This window comes from Microtus pennsylvanicus, chromosome 8 (genome assembly GCF_037038515.1).
Source record: "Microtus pennsylvanicus isolate mMicPen1 chromosome 8, mMicPen1.hap1, whole genome shotgun sequence".
Lineage (NCBI taxonomy): Eukaryota > Metazoa > Chordata > Mammalia > Rodentia > Cricetidae > Microtus > Microtus pennsylvanicus.
In genome coordinates, this window is record NC_134586.1 from 38,898,127 (window position 1) to 38,921,662 (window position 23,536).

The 23,536-nt window shown below is 40.8% G+C and overlaps 1 protein-coding gene across 1 annotated transcript in view; it reads left to right on the top strand.

The window, feature by feature from the left end:
* Sumf1 (sulfatase modifying factor 1) overlaps nt 1–23,536 on the top strand; it is a 92,262-nt gene that overhangs the window by 56,666 nt on the left and 12,060 nt on the right. The gene's annotated exons all lie outside the window — the stretch shown is intronic.

The following is a 23,536-nucleotide window of genomic DNA, read 5'->3' on the forward strand; positions in this document are numbered from 1 at the left end:
TTGTCCCTTTATTTCTTCTTTGATCCATTGATGATTCAGGTGAGCATTGTTAAATTTCCATTTGATTGTGGACTTTCTAAAATTAGCGTTGCTGTTGAATTCTAATTTTAAGCCATGGTGATCCGATAAGATACATGGGGTTATTCCATTTTTTTTCATCTTTTGAGGTGTGCTTTGTCCCCAGTATGTGGTCAGTTTTTGAGAAAGTTCCATTAGGTGCTGAGAAAAGGTATATTCTTTTATGTTTGGATGGAATGTTCTATAGATGTCTGTTAAGTCCATATGAGTCATAACATCTGTTCCCTTATTTCTCTTTTAATTTTTTGACAGACCTGTCCAGCGGTGAGAGTGGGGTGTTAAAGTTTCCCACTATTAGTGTATGTAGTTTAATGTGTGATTTAAGCTTTATTCGTATTTCTTTTAAATATGAGGGTGCCCTTGTATTTGGGGCATAGATGTTCAGTATTGAGATTTCCTTTTGAAGAATTTTTTTTCCTGTGACTAATATGAATTGTCCTTTCTTGTATCTTTTGATTGAGTTTAGTTTGAAGTCTATTTTGTTAGATATTAGGATAGCTACACCAGCTTGTTTCCTAGGTCCATTTGATTAAAAAAAATTTTCTCAATCCTTTACTCTGAGGCAGTGTCTGTCTTTGAGGTTGAGGTGTGTTTCTTATATGCAAGAGAAGGATGGATTATGTTTTCGTATCCAGTCTGTAGCCTGTGGCTTTTTATAGGTGAGTTAAGTCTATTTATGTTAAGGGATATTAATGACCAGTGGTTACTAGCTCCTGTAATTTTAGTTTTCGTTGTTGGTGGTGTTATTGTGTGTGTTTTCCTCCCTTCTTTGGTTTTTGATGCTGTGAGATCATCTATTGTCTGTGTTTTTGTGAATATCAACTTCCTTGGGTGGGAGTTTTTCTTACTGTGGAGGGTTGGGTTTGTAGCTAGCTATTGGTTAAATATGGTTCTATCATGGAATATCTTGTTTTATCTCTCTATGGTGTCTGTCTACTGTTGGGTATATGGCATCTGTGGTCACTTAATATCTGCAAAATGTTAGACCAGGACCTTCTGGCTTTTATTGTTTCCTTTGAGAAGTCAGGTGTAATTCTGATAGAACTGCCTTTATATGTTACTTGACCTTTTTCCTTTGCAGTTCTTAATATTCTTTCTCTATTCTTTATGTTAATGTTTTGATTATCATGTAGTGATGGAACTTTTTTCTTGATCCAGTCTATTGGTGTTCTGAATGCTTCTTGTATCTTTATATGCATACCTTTCTTTAGGTTGGGAAATTTTTCTTCTATGATTTTGTTGAATATATTATCTATGCTTTTAAGTTGGACTTATTTTCCTTCTTCTATCCCTACTATTCTTATGTTTAGTCTTTTCACAGTGTCCCATATTTCCTGGGTATTTTGTGTTTGTTTTTTGTTAGATTTAATGTTTCCTTTGACTGATAAGCCTGTTTCCTCTATTGTATCTTCAGCACTTGAGATTCTCTCTTCCATCTCTTGTATTCTGCTGTTTTTCCTTGCATTTGTGGTTCCTGGTTGTTTTCTCATGATTTATGTTTCTATAATTCCCTTGGCTTGTTTTTCTTTATTGTCTCTATTTTGGTTTTCTAGTCTTGAATAGTTTCTTTCATCTGTTTGATTGCTTAGTCTTAGTTTTCTTTAAGGGATTTATTGATTTCTTCCAATTTTTTGTTTGTTTTTTCTTCCATTTTTTTGAGGGGATTTTTCATTTCCTCTTTAAGGGCCTCAAACCTTCTCCTAAAGTTAGTTTTTAGGTCATTTTCTTCTGCTTCATCTATATTTGGTTGTTCAAGTCTTGCTGTTATAGGGCCCCTTGTTTATATTGGTGTCATGTCTACCCATCTTTTCCTCTGAGTGGTATAGTTGGGTGATCAATCTTCCAGGTGTCAGTGAATCCAAGACTCAAATGGCTGCTCCTTCTGGTGCAGTCAGAGCTATGGTTCCAGTCATGTTGGAGGTCACTCCGTGTTCCTGGAGGTTGCTCAGCCCTCCCATGGTTCACACTGCTCCTGTGGAAGTCATTGCCTTGGGACTGCTCCAGCTGAGGTAGCTGACTCAGGTCTGCTCCAGCAGATGTGACTGGCTCAGGCCTGTTCCCACAGATGTCCCTGGTTCAGGCTTGCCCCCTCGAAGGTCCCTGGCTCACACCCAGTTTCTCAGAGTTCTTCCCTTGTATGCTGCTCTTTTTTTTTTTACTTTAAAAATGTTGGTTTTTTTTTTGTTTTTTTTTTATTTATTTATTTATTTAGGATTTCTGCCTCCTCCCGGCAACCGCCTCCCATTTCCCTCCCCCTCCCCCGATCAAGTCCCCCTCCCTCATCTGCTCGAAGAGCAATCAGGGTTCCCTGACCTGTGGGAAGCCCAAGGACCGCCCACCTCTATCCAGGTCTCCTAAGGTGAGCATCCAAACTGCCTAGGCTCCCCCAAAGCCAGTACGTGCAGTAGGATCAAAAATCCACTGTGATTGTTCCTGAGTTCTCAGTATTCCTCATTGTCCTCTATGTTCAGCTAGTCCGGATTTATCCCATGCTTTTGTGGAGGTTGCTGCCTTGGGCCTGCTCCGGCAGAGGTCGCTGGCTCAGACCTGCTCCTGTGGAGGTCTCTGACTCCGGCCTGTTCCCACAGATGTCCCTGGCTTGGGTCTGTTTCTGTGGAGGTCCCTTGCTTGGGTCCGGTCTCCCAGAGGTCTCTGGCTCGGGCCTGCTAACTCAGTGGTCACTCCCTTGTACCTGTTCTTGTGGAGGTCGCTGCCTCAGGCCTGTCCCCACAGATGTCCCTGGCTTGGGCCTGCTGCCTCAGAGGATCCCTAACTGGCACCCAGTCCTACAGAATTCTCTGGCTTGGACCTGCTTCCTCGGCAGTAGCTCCCTTGTACCTATGGGGTACCATGTTAACTCTGCATTGTAGGCCCAATTGCTTCTACCAGATTTGTCATCTCTGTGAGCCTGCTAACCATCTTTTTGTACTTGGGACAGTGGGTTGATGTTTTTTTCTCACCCAAAATGCTATAGTATCTTAGCTTCGATTTTTTTTTCAATAGACTGTCTTTTCTTCATTCTTTGACAGTTTCATACATGTAAACAATATTTCTTGATCATGTTCATTCTTTTGCATTCCTGGGATCCCGAACCCTCACCCCATCATGTGAGTGCCTTCTTCCCAAGTAACTCAGTGGGTAACTTAGAGCTACAATGAGTTCTAGAGTGCCATGGTCATGCCATATCCAAAAGACAGCATTTCACACCAGTCCTCCCATCCTCTGGCTCTTTGTGCCTCTCATTTATAATGTTTCCTGTCTTTGGTGTGGGAGGCAGGGATATTGGTATAGGTGTTCCATTTAGGATTGAACAATAGTCACTTATTCTCAACACTTTTGTCAATCCCTACTTTTTTTCCTACATTTTCAGTTAGAGCTTTATTTTATCCCTCTCAGTAGTCAACAGATATTAGCATATGTGTAGATTCTGGCCTACAAAATAACTTTTCTTTATAGTTTTTCATGTATGAGTCAACTCATATTCATGGACATTTTCCCTTGACTACTGAAGAACTAACCAAAAGTGAAATCATTACAGAAAACAGCCATGGCTTTCAGCTAGAAGCAGTACTCATCTGGGTTTTATGTAACACCAGAAATCCTCCTATAGTCTAGGTTGAGCCCATTTCTGGATATTTAGACTGCCTTTTGGAGTTCGGGGACTTTGGACCTAACAGCATCAGTATCCACCTACATAGCTGAGGATGGTAAAATCTATTTTGGTTTACTCTGTGTGTGTGTTGCTTAAGATGGAATCTAAGGTCTCATATATGGTTGGAAAAGCAGTCTACCACCGAACTGTACATGTATCCAGCCCTGTATTTTGGGTTAAACAAAATCGTGTAAATTTGGATAGTAGTTTTGTTGAGAATGAAGTCAAAAAGGCTATGCTTTGTGTTGATAAAGGTTTCTTCTCTCTGAATTAGAGTGCTTCCTTAAGCACATGCATGCAAGTGCTCAATTATGTATGTTTGCATGCATGTATCTATCTGTCTGTCTATCTATCTAATCTGTATATCATCTTTCTTTTTTTCCTTCCCTATCTACACACACACACACACACACACACACACACACACACACACACATCATATTCTCAAAATCTTTCTAATGATGTGAACATAGGACTATGGTCTTGGAAAGATTATTCATGATTATTCTTGGAGTGGAGTGGAGAGAGGTTCTGACTTCACACTGGTTTTGAACATTATTTGTAGTCTGGACTTAATTCCAGCTTTTCTGATCCCCAGACTTGTTGCTGTTTGCTGGACTCTTAAGTGTTATTTCAAATACAAAATATGAAGGGCTACTTACTTCCTTGTAGTACTATTTTATCACAAACCACATATGTTAGATCAGGAAGTGTTATGAATATGTAAGACAATTTAGGAGGCATGAATCGCTGTGTCATACAGTGCCTCTTTCCAAAGGCAAGCGAGAGCTAGTAAATTATGCCTACGGTTTCTATGATTTTGAGACTTGAAATTGGATTCCTGGTCTTCTTGCCTTTTTGGTTTCTTATTTCTATTAAGTCATTATTAAAATTACTGACTAGGCAAATTGTTGTTGTTTTTTAAATCTGAAACCTAACTTGTTAAGGAATGATGAAGTAACAATATGTCACTTTCCATTTCTCTAGCTCACTGGTAGTGCCTTCCCTCTGCCACACCATGACTCATTTGTTCTTTCCCTCAAGGATCTGGAAATGAAGCCTGATGAGAAAATAGAACAGTCAAATTACGCTTTCTTCTTAATCAGGTTATGCTGCAAACTTTTTTTGATGTGGCTCTGTAGACTCATTTTTAGTGCAGGTACATGTATGTCACACATCACTCTGGTGTGAGTCCATGGAGGAGGCCCTTGGTATCGCCAAGCTATGCATTCAAGATTCTCATCAACTACCCACTGAAAAATTTGAAAAATTGTACCAAAAACTTTCCAGACATTTTTGCTGTCATGATTTCCTAAACCATGTCGTATAGTAGAGCTTTGCATAGCGACTGTGTACCATTAGAAATTATAAATAATCTAGGGATGTTGCAGAATACACAGCAGGATGTGTAGATTATCTGCTAGCACTGCTTCATTTGGCATAAGGGATGGAACACTGTGTGGATTTGAGTCTTCCAACCAGTCCCCTACAGATCCTGAGGAATGTTTGCGTTTTCATCTGTTTATCAGAATCTACCAATGCCACATTTGTATGTAGGGTTTTGGACATTTGTAGATATCCTTTACCTCACAAGGGTTGCAGATATTTTAAAAGTAAAAGCAAGGGCTGGAGAGATGGCTCAGTAATTAAGAGCATTGCCTGCTCTTGCAAAGGTCGTGAGCTCAATTCCCGGCAACCACATGGTGTCTCACAACCATCTGTAATGAGGTCTGGTGCCCTCTTCTGGCCTGCAGACATACACACAGACAGAATATTGTATACATAATAAATATTTTTTTTAAAAAAAGTAAAAGCAAGTGAAAACACCTAGGCACACACAAATGTGTGTCTATTTAATCACATGTAGGAAAGAAGCATACTGTGGATGTTGGAAGCATTTTGTTTTAAAGCTGGATCTTGTTTTAAGCCCGTACTCAGCCACCCACTAATTGAACAGACTGAAGCAGGTTTTTAATGCATTTACTCAGCTTCCTTGTGTGTCAGTGATGAAGTGGTAGTGTGGGCTGATGACTTGGCTCGGAGGGTGAAGGTTTTGCCACCAAACCTGATGCCTCTCCTTGATTCCTTTGTTGTGGAAGGAGAACAGCCTTCTCATGCTTTTCCTCTGGCCTCCATGTGTGCCACAGAAAGGGGCACTTTAAAATCTTATTTCTACAAAGACCAAAACCAGCCTTGATCTTAAATCACACTGCAGATGGAAAGAGGCATCTTCAGGGTGAGCTGGACAGATGGCATCCCTGGGCAGCCACCACCAGGTCAAGGAACTAGAACCACAGGGTCTATCTAGTCTGGGCTCTGACCCTCACTCTTGGTCTTAAGTTTCCTCATTTGTTAAGTTCAAGTGCTTCGAAGGGGCCCTCTGAGGTCCTGGCTCCATTCCCATTTCATGGGAGCTCATACATACACCCTTGGATACATCCCAAATTGTTTCATTGCATTGCTTACCTATACATGCCCACATAAACAATAAGTAAATAAATGTCATTGAAAAAGTGAAGAAATAGCAGTGCTTTTCTAGGTTATTGGGAGGTTTCCATGGTACTTTGAAGAAAATGTGTAGTGTAGAGGCTGGTATGTAGTAAGCAGTTCATAAATGCTAATTAAAACTAGTGTTTGGGATGTAATCAAAGTTTTAAAGAAATATTTGTAAGCCACAATACACCTTACTCTGAAATCTAATACATGGAGGAGCTTTTCTCTGGCCCCTTTTAGAAATGTGGAGGAGAGCTATGCCATCTGGTAGCATGCAGTTATAAATAACACTTCTTCCCGTGGCCAGCCTCCACTTCATACCCAGCACAGGAAGTAAACACTGCATCTCATCAACTGAGACGGTGCCCAGAAGTGGGCACTTAGCACTTACCCACTTTCAGACCGTCCAAGTAAAATCATGGTATGCTTTAAAGTAGTTCCTTGAAAATAATGTTTAAGTTAAACTACCATTTGGTGTAAGTTAATTGCCATCTTCTCCCTTAACTTGCTGATGAAGTATCATGCAGAACACAGAAGGGCGCCTGAGAATGTGTTAAGTCTTTAGGAAAACTGACTTGTTTATCCTTTTCACTTTAAGGGATGCTTAGAACCCTGTCTGACCTTGCTTGCAGGACTGAGGCTCTCAGTGCTTTCTACAAAGTAGAAGTGATTGGCTCTGGAGCGGGTATTTAAGCCAGCGTAGCTGGTACCCTGTGATATCGGTGGTTTGGTTTGGGTTCACCTGGAAGTCACCTTTTAAAAAGGTGTATGCATTGTTTACAGTGGAGAAACGGATTTCTCTATATTTAGTGTGCCTATCACTGGTGTTGGGAAGACAAGGGTACAGTATCTCCCCAGCTTTCTGAGCTCGAGAAGCACCTGCACATTAGGAGACATAGTCCACAGAGCAGAGTGCAGCTTTGCATAGATGGTGGAAACGTAGTTTCCTTGGTACAGAAATCCATGGGACTTGTTTTCTCTCAGCAATGGCTGCCTCTGTATTTAGGCTGCCTGGTTTTTAGCACTTAGAAACTTCATATCCATAATTTTAAAATTGCCTCTCATTTACTACAGTGTGTGTGGGTATGCTGCTGGAAAGTTTAGAGCCTTAAATTACTTTTTTGGAGCCTGGCTCCACTTTTCTTCTCTTTCTCCTACCTGGTAGTTGTTGGGAGTGGCTACAAAAGTTGAAACCCTTACTGAGGCATTTTAAAGAAGGTTGTGGTTGCTTATCTCCCATTTCTGAAAGAATGGATAGAAAGTTCTCTGCAGGCTGTGAAACAACTTGGGATGATGGGCTAGGCACTGTCTAAGGCTGTGTCTACAAGTTCCCATGACATGGTCGTGAAGGCGGGACCTCAGAGTGTCCCTCTACAGCTCTTTCATTTCACAAATGAGGGGACTCAAGACCAAGAGGGAGAGTCAGAGCCCAGGCTAGACCCTGGTGGTCCCAGTTCTTGTGTTGTCTGCCTGGGGATGCCATCTGTCCTGCTCACCTTGAGGATGTCTCTGGTTACTTCCTATCTGCAGTATGTTTTAAGACTAAGTCTGACTTTGTTGCTTTGTAGAAATAAGATTTTTAAGGTGACCCTTTCCATCTTTTGTTTGTCTGTTTGTTTCTGGCCTTTATTCCCTTCATTTGCCAAATCCCAAATCTCTGGCTAACAGTTATTTCACGGACATTTAAGTATAGCGTAGTCACTGTGGAGTCAGTAAATGGCTGTTGACATCCCCCGTCTCAGATGCTGGTGAATGCTCATATAAATCGGGGAGCAGAACAAAGCTTGTGCTGTCAAGGTACAGCTTTATACTTGCAGAAATAAAGGGCGAATTGCCGAGAGGTGGGAAATGCTGGTATGTCTCATTTTTCCTGTCAGTTGTCATAGCGGCCATCACTGCCACTTCCTCCTTTTCCTCTTTCTTCTCTCATCCCTGTTCTCATTTTTTCCTCTCCTTTTTCTCTTCTTTGTTTGGAGATAGGGGTTTCATTATATATCCCCATCTGGCTTCGAACTTGCTATGTGCAGGCTGGCTCCAAATTTGAAGTCTTCCTGGTTCTGTCCTAAGTCTGTGATTACAGACATGTGACATCACGTATGGGATTCTGATACCACTTCAGACATCAAATCGTGTGTGTGTGTGTGTGTGTGTGTGTGTGTGTGTGTATCTTTTTTCCCTGACATGAAACACGTCATTTTATCACACCAGTTCTCCCACACCAGTGGATAATCAGCTCATTAGTTTAACATTAACTGTAACTCTGGGCCTTAGCACAGACCCCACAGATTAAGATCTTAGTCTTAGAAGGTCGTCCCCATTCCAGGTATAGCCTGAAATAAGGCACCCAGGTGACTCAGGCTTCCCCTGGCCCCTGTAAATATTTATTCATTACTATGGCCACTTATTTTAGTTTTTTTTATGTATTTTTTTTTATTGATAAAAGGAGAATAAAGAAAAGAAAGAAAAAAAAACAAATTTCCACCTCCTCCCAGCCTCCCATTTCCCTCCCCCTCCTCCCATTCTTCTCCCCCTCCTCCCACCCCTCTCCCCTTCCCCCCACTTTTCTCCCCCTCCCTCTCCAGTCCAAAGAGCAGTCAGGGTTCCCTGCCCTGTGGTAAGTCCTAGGTCCTCCCCCCTCCGTCCATATCTAGGAAGGTGAACATCCAAACTGGCTAGGTTCCCACCAAGCCAGCACATTGCTTTGGATCAAAACCGCGTGCCACTGTCCTTGGCGACTCATCAGCCCTCTTTGTTCGTCATGTTCAGAGAGTCCAGTTTTATCCCATGCTTTTTTTGGTAACAGTCCAGCTGGCCTTGGTGAGCTCCCAGTAGATCAGCTCCACTGTCTCAGTGGGTGGGTGCACCCCTCGTGGTCCCGACTTCTTTGCTCATGTTCTCCCTCCTTCTGCTCCTCCTTGGGACCTTGGGAGCTCTATCCAGTGTTCCAGTGTGGGTCTCTGTCTCTATCTCCATCCATCGCCAGATGAAAGTTCTAGGATGATATGCATGATATTCGTCAGTATTGCTCAAGGATAGGGTCATTTCAGGTTCCCTATCCTCAGCTGCCCAAGGAACTAACTGGGGGCCTCAGCTTGGGCACCTGGGATCCCCTCTAGGGTCAAGTCTCCTGCCCATCCTAAAGTGGGTCCTTTAACTAAGAAATGGGGTTCCGTGCTCCCCTATCCAACCTTCCTTTATCCCGATCCTCCTGTTTCCCCAAGTCCCCCCTCCTTTCCTTCTACCTTTTCTCTCCCCATCTCCCCTTACCCCCATCCCACCCCACCCCCAACATCCCACTTTTCTCCCCGGCAATTTTGTATACTTCCCTTATCCAAGAGGATAACTATATGTTTTTCCTTGGGTTCACCTTCTTACTTAGCTTCTTTAGATTCGCCTATTGTAGACTCCGTGGCCCCTATTTATGGCTAGAAACCAATTATGAGTGAGTACATCCCATGTTCATCTTTTTGGGTCTGGGATACCTCACTCAGGATAGTGTTTTCTATTTCCATCCATTTGCATGCAAAATTTGAGAAGTCATTGTTTTTTACCGCAGCGTAGTACTCTAATGTGTATATATTCCATACTTTCTTCAACCATTCTTCCATTGAAGGGCATCTAGGTTGTTTCCAGGTTCTGGCTATTACAAATAATACTGCTATGAACATAGTTGAACAAATGCTTTTGACATATGATAGAGCATCTCTTGGGTAAATTCCCAAGAGTGGTATTGCTGGGTCGAGGGGTAGGTTGATCCCGAATTTCCTGAGAAACCGAAACACTGACTTCCACAGTGGTTGCACAAGATTGCATTCCCACCAGCAATGGATGAGTGTACCCCTTCCTCCACAGCCTCTCCAGCAAAGGCTATCCTTGGTGTTTTTGACTTTAGCCATTCTGACAGGTGTAAGATGATATCTCAAGGTTGTTTTGATTTGCATTTCCCTGATCGCTAAGGAGGTTGAGCATGACCTTAAGTGTCTTTTGGCCATTTGAACTTCTTCTGTTGAGAATTCTCTGTTCAGTTCAGTGCCCCATTTTTTAATTGGGTTAATTAGCCTTTTAAAGTCTAGTTTCTTGAGTTCTCTATATATTTTGGAGATCAGACCTTTGTCTGTTGTGGGGTTGGTGAAGATCTTCTCCCAGTCAGTAGGTTGCCTTTGTGTCTTAGTGACAGTGTCCTTTGCTTTACAGAAGCTTCTCAGTTTTAGTAGGTCCCATTTATTCAATGTTGCCCTTAATGTCTGTGCTTCTGGGGTTATACCTAAGAAGCGATCACCTGTGCCCATCTGTTGTAGGGTATTTCCCACTTTCTCTTCTATCAGGTTCAGTGTTATCGGGCTGATATTGAGGTCTTTAATCCATTTGGACTTGAGTTTTGTGCACGGTGATAGATATGGGTCTATTTTCATTCTTCTACAGGTTGACATCCAGTTGTGCCAGCACCATTTGTTGAAGATGCTTTCTTTCTTCCATTGTATACTTTTAGCTCCTTTATCGAAAATGAGGTGTTCATAGGTTTGTGGGATTAAATCCGGATCTTCTATACGATTCCATTGGTCGACTTCTCTGTTTTTATGCCAGTACCACCCTGTTTTCATTACTGTAGCTCTGTAATAGAGTTTGAAGTCAGGGATGGTAATGCCTCCAGACAATCCTTTATTGTATAGGATTGTTTTGGCTATCCTGGGTTTTTTGTTTTTCCATATAAAGTTGATTATTGTCCTCTCCAGATCTGTGAAGAATTTTGATGGGATCTTGATGGGGATTGCATTGAATCTATAAATTGCCTTTGGTAGAATTGCCATTTTTACTATGTTGATCCTCCCAATCCAAGAGCAAGGGATGTCCATCCATTTTTTGGTATCCTCCTCAATTTCTTTCTTCAATGCCTTAAAGTTCTTATCAAATAGATCTTTCACTTCCTTGGTTAGATTTACCCCAAGATATTTTATGCTGTTTGTGGCTATCGTGAATGGAGAAGCTTCTCTGATTTCCCTCTCTGCTTCCATATCCTTTGTGTATAAGAGGGCGACTGATTTTTTGGAGTTGATCTTGTATCCTGCCACATTACTAAAGCTGTTTATCAGCTGTAAAAGTTCTTTGGTGGAGTTTTGGGGGTCGCTTATGTACACTATCATATCATCTGCGAATAACGAAAGTTTAACTTCTTCCTTTCCAATTCGAATCCCCTTGATCCCATTATGATGTCTTATTGCTATTGCTAGAACTTCCAGCACTATATTGAAGAGGTATGGTGAAAGTGGACAGCCTTGTCGTGTTCCTGAGTTAAGCGGGATGGCTTTGAGTTTCTCTCCGTTTAATTTGATGTTAGCTGTCGGTTTGCTGTATATAGCTTTTATTATATTTAGGTATGACCCTTGTATCCCTAATCTCTCCAAGACTTTTAACATAAATGGATGTTGAATTTTGTCAAATGCTTTTTCAGCATCTAATGAAATGATCATATGGTTTTTTTCTTTCAGTTTATTTATATGCTGGATTACATTGATAGATTTTCGTATGTTGAACCAGCCCTGCATCTCAGGAATGAAGCCTACTTGATCATAATGTATAATTTTTCGGATGTGTTCTTGGATTCGGTTTGCCAGTATTTTGTTGAGGATTTTTGCGTCGATATTCATGAGTGAGATCGGCCTGTAATTCTCTTTCCTGGTTGGGTCTTTGTGTGGTTTTGGTATCAGAGTAACTGTAGCTTCATAAAAGGAATTTGGTAGTGACCCTTCTGTTTCTATATTGTGGAATACATTGAGGAGAATAGGAATTAGGTCTTCTTGGAAGTTCTGGTAGAATTCCGCATTGAACCCATCTGGCCCTGGGCTTTTTTTGGTAGGGAGGTTTTTGATAACAGCTTCTAATTCTTCGCGACTTACAGGTCTGTTTAGATTGTTCACCTGGTCCTGGTTTAATTTTGGTAAATGGTATTTATCTAAAAAAGTGTCCATTTCTTTTACATTTTCCAGTTTAGTGGCATACAGGCTTTTGTAGTAAGATCTAATGACTCTCTGAATTTCCTCTGTGTTTGTGGTTATGTCCCCCTTTTCATTCCTGATCTTATTAATTTGCGTGTTCTCTCTCTGCCGTTTGATTAGTTTGGATAGGGGTTTATCAATCTTGTTGATTTTCTCCAGGAACCAGCTTTTTGTTTCATTGATTCTTTGGACTGTTTTCTGTGTTTCTATTTTGTTGATTTCAGCCCTCAGTTTGATTATTTCCAATCTTCTACTCCTCCTAGGTGAGTCTGCTTCTTTTTTTTCTAGAGCTTTCAGGTGGGCTGTTAAGTCTTCAATATGTGCTTTCTCTGTTTTCTTTAAGTGGGCACTTAGTGCTATGAACTTTCCTCTTAGCACTGCTTTCATAGTGTCCCATAAGTTTGAGTATGTTGTTTCTTTATTTTCATTGAATTCAAGGAAGACTTTAATTTCTTTCTTTATTTCTTCCTTAATCCAGGTATGGTTCAGTAGTTGACTGTTCAGTTTCCATGAGTTTGTAGGCTTTCTGGGGGTAGCATTGTTGTTGAATTCTAACTTTAATCCATGGTGATCTGATAAGACGCAGGTGGTTACTAAAATTTTTTTGTAACTGTGTAAGTTAGCTTTGCTACCGAGTATGTGGTCAATTTTCGAGAAGGTTCCATGAGCTGCAGAGAAGAAGGTATATTCCTTCCTGTTCGGGTGGAATAATCTATAGATGTCTGTTAAGTCCATTTGCTTCATTACCTCCATTAATTCTCTAATTTCTCTGTTAGGTTTCTGTTTGATTGACCTGTCCATTGGTGAGAGAGGAGTGTTGAAGTCTCCTACTATTAGTGTGTGTGGTTTGATGGCTGCCTTGAGTTTTAGTAATGTTTCTTTTACATACGTGGGTGTTTTTATATTAGGGGCGTAGATATTCAGAATTGAGACTTCATCCTGATGAATTGTTCCTGTTATGAGTATAAAATGTCCCTCTCCATCTCTTCTGATTGATTTAAGTTTGAAGTCCACTTTGTTAGAAATTAGTATGGCCACACCTGCTTGTTTCTTAGGTCCATTTGCTTGATAGGCCTTTTCCCAGCCCTTTACTCTGAGTAGGTGCCTGTCTTTGTGGTTGAGGTGTGTTTCTTGTAGACAGCAGAATGTTGGATCCTGTTTTCGAATCCAATCCCTTAGTCTGTGCCTTTTTATAGGTGAGTTGAGCCCATTGACATTAAGTGATATTAATGACCAGTGGTTGTTAACTCCGGTCACTTTTTTAGTAGTAGGGTTTGTGTGTTTCCCTTCTTTGAGATGCGCTGGTGAGAGGTCTCTAGATGACTGAGTTATTGTGGGCATTGTTGGACTCCTTGGTTAGTGATTTTCCTTCTATAATTTTCTGTAAGGCTGGATTTGTGGCTACGTATTATTTAAATTTGTTTTTATCCTGGAAAATTTTGTTTTCTCCATTTATAGTGAACGAAAGCTTGGCTGGATATAGTAGTCTGGGCTTGCATCCATGATCTCTTAGTTTTTGCAGTACATCTATCCAGGACCTTCTGGCTTTCATGGTTTCCATAGAGAAGTCAGGTGTAAGTCTGATAGGTTTACCTTTATAAGTAACTTGGCCTTTTTCCTTTGCGGCTCTTAATATTCTTTCTTTATTCTGTATATTTTGTGTTTTGATTATTATATGGCGAGGGGATGTTTTCTTTTGATCCAGCCTATTTGGTGTTCTGTATGCTTCTTGAACCTTCATAGGTACCTCTTTCTTCAGGTTGGGAAAGTTTTCTTCTATAATTTTATTAAGTATATTTTCTGTACCGTTGAGCTGCACTTCTTCTCCTTCTTCTACTCCAATTATTCTTAGGTTTGGTCTTTTTATTGTGTCCCAAATTTCCTGAATGTTTTGTGATGAGAGTTTGTTGGTTTTGCTGTTTTCTTTGATCAGTGTGTTTATTTTCTCTATGGTATCTTCAGTGTCTGATATTCTCTCTTCTATCTCTTGTAATCTGTTGTTAGTACCTGTCTCTGTCATTCCTGTTCGTTTACCCAGATTTTCCATCTCCATTCTTCCCTCGGTTTGTGCTTTCTTCATTGCTTCCATTTCATTCTTCATGTCTTGAACCGCTTCCCTAACCTGTTTGATTGCTTTTTCTTGTTTCTCTTGGTTTTCTTGCGTGTCTTTGAGCGATTTATTCATTTCCTCTACCTTTTTGTTTGTAATCTCTAATTGTTTATGGCAGTTTTTCACCTCCTGTTTAAGGTCCTCTATTATTTTCATATAGTTAACTTTTGAGTCGATTTCTTCTATTTCTTCAGGAGTAGGGTGTACAATTCTTCTTATTTCGGGATCCCTGGTTTCTGGTGGTGTCATGTTGCCTTTCAGGTTGTTGGAGGAATTCTTGTATTGGCGCCTTCCCATCTCTTCCTTCAAATGGAGCCAGGAGAGGCCTGGTCTCTTGGTCCAGTCTTTGCTGTGATTTACTCTCTGGGTATATCTCTTCAGTGTAGAAGTAGGAACCGTTCCCGCCCCTGGATAGCACACACTCACCTGTCCTGATGGGATTCCTCAGCAACTAAGCAGGGCCGCCAGTAGCCCAATGATCCAGGGCCAACAGGATGAATGGAGCAAGGGGGGGATGGTATCCAGTAGCGCGCAGGAAGCCTGGCGCCAGAGCTGAAGGTGCCCGGCTCCCTTACAGGGGACCCTGAGGTCTGCCCGGTAGGCAGGCACTCACCGCTCTGGGTGGGTCGCCTTAGTTTAGGAGCTTAAAACTGTACTTGAGCACTGGTCCTAGCATACAGCAGGGCAGGGTTGGGGAGGGGTGCTGGGGGGGCTGGATCGTGGGAGAGAAAGACAGCCCTGCAGAAGGAGCTGGGGGAGGGGGTTTGTGCTCTTATTTTAGTTTTTTATATATGAAAAGTTTGAGGCTAGCCTAAGGTACAGTGAGCCCTTCTCACCACCACCCCCAAAATGGGAAGGTGGGGAGGTGAAGCTAATCAATGTCCTTTAAAAATGAACTCACTCAGAGTTCCCCTTGAGTTGTAGGTATTTTTCTGAAAGGAATCTCTAAAGGGAAGTATATGCACCTTAATTGGAACAGCTGAGTCACTTATTCCAAGAATATGATGCCATATGAAGTGGCCCACACAGAGCACATAACCAAGTGAAACCTGGGCTGGAACCCTGATTCCTCGAACTGCTTGGGACCTTAATAGTCTTCTCATCTTTTCTTATCCCTAATTCTTCATTTAAAAATATGGCAGATGACTAAGTGTCATAGATGCTTGTGCTGGCATAATTGTTAATATAGTTCTTCCTTTGTCTTTTAAACATTTCTTTTATTTAACAATAAAGTATATGGCTATCTTATAATAATGATAATAGAATAACCAATAAATGGCCATTTAACAGTCTTGGGACATATAAAATAATACTTAGATATAGAATGTATGTGTTACATATCAACCTCTATGTATTTTTATGCTGCTTTTAATGTGATCAGAATTATTGTTAAATACCATATTTTGTGCATGATTCCAGAAGCAAGATTTGAAGTTCCTTAGACATTGGACAGCCATCCATCATGGTGTGAACAGCTTGAATGCAGTTTCGAGAATTCTCTTCCTCTTTGACCAGGCAAGAGCAGAACAGATAGCATTGAGGAAATAGCTGGTTTCATTCATTTCACAGACAGGATAATTTACCACCATAGGATTCAGTGATTTTACAAAGAAAATATGGGGAGCTGTTCATTTGGTTTGTGTCTGATGTGCTATTGTTCTAAGTTGGTCTTCCCTCCACCTTTAACCTTTCTTGTACATCACTTCCTCTTTTCTCTTTTCCTGGTATAACTAAACCCAATTATCTCTATCTCTCTCTCCTTCCTTCCTTCCTTCCTTTTTTTTTCTATTGTTTTGAGACAGGGTTCTATTATGTAGCTCTGGCTGTCCTAGAATTCACTATGTGGACAAGGCTGGCCTTGAACTCACAGAGATCCTCCTTTCTCTGCCTCCTAAGTGCTGGGATTAAGGGCATTCACCACCACGCCCAACTTGTATACTCTTTTCATTAATCCTTTCCTAGGGAATGAATAATATTTCACACAATTCCAAAAAGCTTTACTTGAACTAATGCTTTTATCTGCTTAATTTTAAAATACTTTATCCATGTTTAATACTGAGTATAAAAGAGAATTATTAGGATATTTTACTGTGTACCTTGGGAAGAGGTTCTGTGATACCAATAAGATGGTTTTTTGGCTAGAGGTGAGATAAGTCTGCAGGCTCCGTGGTGTTCTGACTATATGGCCTCCCGGCTCATTACTTGCTAGCTGTGAGACTAGGACTTGACACACATTTTATCTCTAGGGGCTTCCAAATTCCTCATCCTTAAAATGATACTTTCTGCTTCCCTGGATCATCCATCACTGGAATCAAATGAGCTGAAAAATGTTAGTGTGCTTGCAGTAATTGCGATACAGACAATCAGCGGTTATCAGTTGTTTTTACATTACAGGATGTTTGAAAGCAGAGTGCCTTTCTTTAAAGAGGTGGAGTGGGGTGGGCTGGTGTGGGGGTCTACAGCTATCATCCCCGCTCTCAGGAGGCTGAGGCAACCTGCCCTACCACAGTGAGACCTTGTTTAGAAGCAGAAGCTGGCAGAGATGACTGAAGGAGCTTCCTAGGAGCAGGTGAGCACAGCAAGTGTCTCGGTCACACTCACGATGCCCCTGTTGGTACATTAGTGCTTTAGTGTGCAAGGAGACCTTCAAATAGGCAGCGGGATTTTTTTTTTTGTTGCCCTGAATTTTGGGCTGCTGGAGCCCTGCATGGAGGAGTCCATGTCATTTGCCAGCTGGAAGCCTTGCCTAGAAGTCAAGTTTGCCAGGGATCCAGCATACAGTCAACCAGGACAAGGGAAACTTAGCTTTCAGCACAACCTTCTCAAGATTGTAGAGGGGAGAATAAAATCTCTCCCTTTAATATCTGAGTCGTCTGCATTTAAACTTCTGTGGAAGTCTTTGATGACTAACATTTTGGGTCATGTAAGACACAATATATCTTTTTATTTTGTGTCCTTTGACTTTAAAATTTTTCTTATTTATAGAAAATTCCAAATGTGCAAAAGTAGAAAAACATAGTCAGCTAAGCCCCCCTGTTCTTAATAGTCAGCTTTCCTAGTTATCAGCTCAGAGCATATCTTGTCGGATCTGTCTGTTTCTTTTTGCCTTTAGTAGTGTGTGGGAGGCATGGAGATCTGCTGCCTATGGTGTTTGCAGAGATCCTGTCATGATATGCTTTAGATTTTATATTTTACTGCAACTGACTTTGTCTTCTTACTGACTTATGGCTTACTCTGACTTTTATCATTATCTGTTTTTTGTTTTCTCTAAAAAAAAAAAAACAATGCTAGTTGTACAAGGCTGGGCTTGCACTCCTCCTAGCACTTGGGATGCAGTGGCAGGCAGATCTCTATGAATTTGAGGTAACATGGTCAACATGGAGCTTCCAGTCCAGCCAGGGCTACCGAGTGAGACCCAGGGTCAAAATAAGTGAATAGACAAACAACTCCCCAGCATTAGTTTCATATAATTGATATTGATATGCAATATATTGCATACGTTTAAAGTGTTCATTTTGGTCCAGTTTGGTGAACATCCGTGAGATCATTCCAATCAGAATAACGAATATACTAGTCACCTCAGACTTTCTTTGTGCTACCTTATGATTCTACCCCTCTCTGTGTCTCATGTCCCAGCAACGTTTGATCTTCTTTCTAGAAAGCACAGATTAGCTGGTACTTTTTTTAGTTTTAGATAAGTGAAATTATACAGTGTGCATTCCTTTTTCTTCCTGGCTTTGTCATGAGATGCCAATCTTTTATATACTCAACACATATTATTAGATGCTACCAGGTATCATTTTTGGTATCTGTAAAGGCCTGTTAGGAGGCTATTGCAGTTGGTTCCGGCGAGAAATGATGGTGGCCTGAACCAGAGAGGTTGCCATGGAGATGATGAGCTGTCATTCTTTAAAGCTCTCCTTTGGAGGTAAAGCTAATTGGACTAGGTGGATGTAGGGGTGAAAGAGAGGGCAGAATCCAGATTATCTTCCAAGATTGGGAGATATTTTGAGATATTTACAAAATTGCTGTTTAAATGTTTTTTTTAAAAAAAATAAAAAATACCTTTTCTTGTCAAATAGAACATTTTGAATTCCAGTTTTCTCTCAGGGTTGGGACATGGCTTGGACTAGGCTAGTGGAGAGAGACCTTATGAAGGCAAATATTTTTGGATTTTTTCATTATGTTGAAATGATATTAAATCTGCTGTCTATGACTCACAGGTTTCTGTGTTGGTTTTACTGATGAAAAGTTCAGTTCAGCTAAGTCCGATGCCACAACAGAGTCAGACTGTACTTTGTGATGCTAACTATGGTAATTTTATTGTAGTATAAAACAGTCTGTCTTTATTTCACAAGGGTTGTTAGCATGCCATTAATTTTATTAGGGCTTGGACAGCTCCATCTGGGAGTTGAGCATCAGACAAACTAGATCAAGTGGTCTCTGTGGGTTTGAATTTGAAGTTATACACGACGAGGTCTATTCAGTTCATGAGCGCCTTTGGGAAATCTAAGTTAGTTATAAATTAATAATACAAAGCAGTGCCATCAGCCTGACACAGATTGCCTGTCATTATCTCAGGCATCATCTCCTTCACTCTCTACATTGGTCCAGATGAGCGGGACCATTATTAGCTCTATTTTGTAAAAGAGGAACCTGGGGGAATATGGGGATTGCATAACTATCCCGAAGGGTCATTCAGTGTTGGAGGCAGGATTTGAACCCAAGTTGACTGAGCCCATGTTTTTTATTCAGAGGTAACATTTGGTGAGGTAGATCCTGCAAGGTAAGAAAGAGTCTAATGAGCAAGTGGAACCAGGTTATTAAGCAAAGAGAATGAAATGTTTCTGGGAGGCTGGTGAGAAGTGTTGTTAGTAAGTAGGAAAAACACAGGGCTTCTAAGCATCTGTCTGGGTTATTTAAGCAGATGCTTCATAGAGAAATCTACAAGGCATTTTAAAATTCTCTTTAGAAATTTTGAGTAGTTTCACGATCCCTCTTTTTATTTTCTTAAAGGCAAAAAGTCCATACTACAAGCATCTGGTTTGGTCGCTATCAAAGGTATTTTCTGATTTCAGACAACTTGGATCTAGCTCTTCACTGCTTCCACCTTTTCTTAAGTTCGGATTTCCATTATGATTGAAAGGGGATGTCTGTAGTAATTGTAAACTGCTAATCTTTGCTGCTCTGCCCACACTCAGCCAAAGGCTTTGGGGCTGTCAGCCAGCACAGCCAGCATCTGAGTTCCGCTGGAGTGTCCTCACATGTTCCATGTTTGTACAAGTCACATCTACAATGTGCTGGGTGACCAGAGGCGCATTCTTTTCTTTTACTTCATTATTCTTACTTTTTTAAAATATTTTTATTAGTATGTATCAATTATATCCAATAATGGGTTTCATTATGACTTTTTTTTTTTCAAGACAGGGTTTCTCTGTGTAGCCCTGACTATCCTGGAACTTGATCTGTAGACCAGGCTGGCCTCCAACTTTAGAGATCTGCCTGCCTCTGCTTCTGCCTCCCAAGGCTGGGATTAAAACCTTGTACCACCACCATCCGGCTCATTACATTTTCATACACATACACAAATACAATTTTTATCTCATTTCCCTCTTCTCCCCATCTCATTTTCTCTGATACCCATCCTCCTCCCAGCTGGTGCATGTATGTGTGTCCATCCACCTGTTCGTGTGTTCCTGTCCCCACTTAGCCATCTGTCACAGTGAGTTTCATTGAGGTTTCTTACTAGGGTATGGGTGAGGGGTTATTTAGAGGATTGTGGGACTTTTCTAGAAGCTCATTACTATTTTCTGCTTTGCAGAATGAATTGTGCTTATGGCACTGGGTTGTTTATAATGAGACAGGAAACATGATGAAAGATTATTTAAAATTTTTTAATGAATTGTCTCTGAGTGAGCAAAGGAGACCCTTCTAATACTAGAGAATTTTAGTTTTACCTACACTGAATCTGTTCCCCCAATTTTTATTAAGAGTTTGATAAGTAGCTCATGAATGACGATTTTAAAGGCCCATATCCCTGCCTCTTAACTTTCTTTTTTCTTTCTTCAAATAATAATGTTAGTGACTCTGTTTGGTGGCATCTTAGCTAAATGTTACTTTTAAGATTTTTGTTTTAAAAGTGTTGAGATGTAAATGAAACCCCATAGCTTAGACTTAGTGGTCCATAACTCTCTCAGTTGTGACTCATTCAATCCGAGCTGGAACCAACCACTAGTGAGTCTGTGTCTGTGCACATCTACGTGCCTTGGGGAAGCCTACTGTTTTTGCTTTGCTAAATGGTCACACTGTCATGCTGTCTTCTAAATGTTTATACCCGTGGATTTGTGTTGCTCTCATATTTGGTCAGAGACGATTGTTATGTAAGACCCATAAGTGATCAAGGTGCATAGTTTGAGTTACTCTATGGATGTGTCATCTTTGTTAGCTTGCCAACACCCAAGGCTCAGGAAACATCATAGAAGAGGGGTGGAAAGAATGTAAGAGCTAGCAGACAGGAGGAGAGCTGTATCATATTGACTTCTGGATACGATCTGGTTGTTCACTGCATCAGTTTCATAAGATCAAGTCAGCCAAAATTCTACCATGGATCAAGGAAGAATCCTCAAGACCTGTCTCTACTCAAAGAATTAAAAATATTATTTTAAAATTTTACATTTTATAGACACACATTGAAATTTTAGGTAAAAATCATATAGCACTTGGATTGTCCTTTAAAGTCCTTTAAAAATAACATAAAGGTAATGATTAAACTATGACATAATTGCCAAAATAGAAGCTTTACAACTTGTCACAACTCTGTTCCAGCCGTATTCTCATAGATCTCAAGGACCCACACACTTGAAGAAAACCACTATTTCATAATACAGTGTACATATGTATGACCATATCAAAAATCAAATTTAAAAATCAGCATTACAGCCACTCTGTACAGTAAAAATTCAGTAATAAATTCATCTTACACACGTAGATGTTTTCAGCAATAGGCTCTTACCACCGAAAGACAGAGAAATAGAGATATCATCACTAACCCATTTCTTAAATTTTGTTTGTATGTTTATGTGTGGGCACAGGTGGCACAGTAAGTATGTGGAAGTCAAAAGGCAGTTTGCAGGAGTCAGTTTTCTCCTTCTTCCATATAAGTCCTATGGATTGAACTCAGATCAAAAAGGCTTCGTGACAAACCCGTTTATGCCCGAGCCATCCCAGCAACCCAAATTAGTAACCTTTTAAGGCTCTTTTTAACTTGAGTTTTAGGGTCACTATTTAAGACACTATGTCCTCTTAGTAATTTTCCTGCCTTTTTGGCAAGGTGGTAAGCATTTCATTTGTACCTAATCCTATGTCTTGTTTTATAAGAAAAATAGTCTCATTTATAGCACGTTGCTGGGCAGTCACTTCCGTTCAGGATTGTGTTGGCTGTTGTGGTCGTATTATCCCGCAATGGCTCTTGTTAGTGCTGTGCTACCGTGAAGGGGGAAATATTTTTCAGCTGCAGCGTTAGGACATTGGAGTAACAATGAGAGGGAAATTTTGTTGTTGCATCTTCCTATTGATGAATGACCTGTTTTTGTTCTTAGATGTATTTTGACAAAACAAAATTTACCTTATATTCTGGCACATATCGTGATGATTATGGTAAGAACTGAATTGTCATTAACCTATGGTCTGATAGACTGTGACAAACCTCCCAAGGCAGCAAATGCAAGAATTCCCAAGCAAGAAAGAGTCTTAAGTGATAAGGCCATCATATGAGCAGATATGTAATTATACGTGCTCAAATGATTTTTTTTAATGTCCATTGGTGGTTTTGCCATGGGTATTGGGTCCTCTGGAACTGGAGTTACAAACAGTTATGTGAGCTGCCATGTGGGTACTGGGAATTCAACCTGGGTCTTCTGGAAGAGCAGTCTGTGCTCTTCACTGCTGAGCCATCTCCTCAGCTCTTTAGGTTAATTCTTGATTAATGTCTTACCCTTTTCCTACTGTTTTATGTGCACAGGTGCTTTGCCTGCATCTATATCTGTGCACCATGTGCATGCAGTACCCACAGAAGCCAGAAGAAGGCCTTAGATCCCCTGGGACTGGGGTTATGGATGGTTGTGAGATGCTGTATCAGTTCTGAGAATTGAACCTGGGTCCTCTGGAAGGGCAGCCAGTGCTTTTCACCACTGAACTGTTTTTGTAGCCCCAAATGCCTTACTTTTATACATTGATAAACTCCTCCGAGATTCTGATGCAATAGCTGTCTAATTCTAGATGTTCCTCAAGAGAAAGCTGTGATTGTAGCCTTTATCTTCACTGGTGTTTTTTATATTTTCAGTGTGCCAATTATAATTGGAAAAATTTATCAATGTATCTAAGTGTTTGGGGTCTTGGGAATACCCTGAGCTTGCAAAGGAATAATGTAGAGTCAGTGACTATGTGACAGTGTATAAATACTGGGAATGCTTGGAAGAAACCTGCCCTTCTAGCCACCTTGATAACAGTGTCAAGACAGTGTGCCACCCCCTTTGAGGGTGAGGCATGCATGGTCCTTTTCACTTTTGTCTCATAGTCAATAGCCTTTGACAAGTATGTTTTTAGCTAGAAATAGGAAAACTAAGCCAGGAAGAAGATTGTGCAGGCTTCTCTTATTTTCAGTAAACAGAGCAGATGGCTATGTGATTAGTTGTTTTTTTGAACAACAAAGAAAAACAAAAGCACTCCCTAGCTCTGGCTTATGGGAGCTTCTTGGCACTTCTTACAGGCCTTTTGGAGAGCACACTTGATCTTGAGGCTTTTATCTTGGCAGTAGAAGCGCCAGGATTTTCATCTCCATTGCTGTTTTATCAGAACTTTCTAGAAGAAAAAGACTTGTCTTTTGGCTGCTCTGTCTGGGTCTTTGTTCTCCTCACTGTTCCTTCTGTGAGCATGAGGCTCTCTCCAACTTCCTGCCCTTCTGCTTTCTAATGGGAAGTAGGGTCTCAGAGTGCTTCAGAGCACAAATCCTGGAGCAAAACTTGGGTGTGAATCTTCATTTTGCTACTTAACCTCCCTCCAAAGGGCTATTGATGACCCAAGAATTAATACAAAATACTTAGAGCATGGCTTTTTTCTAGTAGGCACTATGTCTACAGTGTCTTGCTTCTGAATTACATTAACAGCCACATGGTTGTATATCATTTTTGAGACTGTAAAGGGTGTACTAGG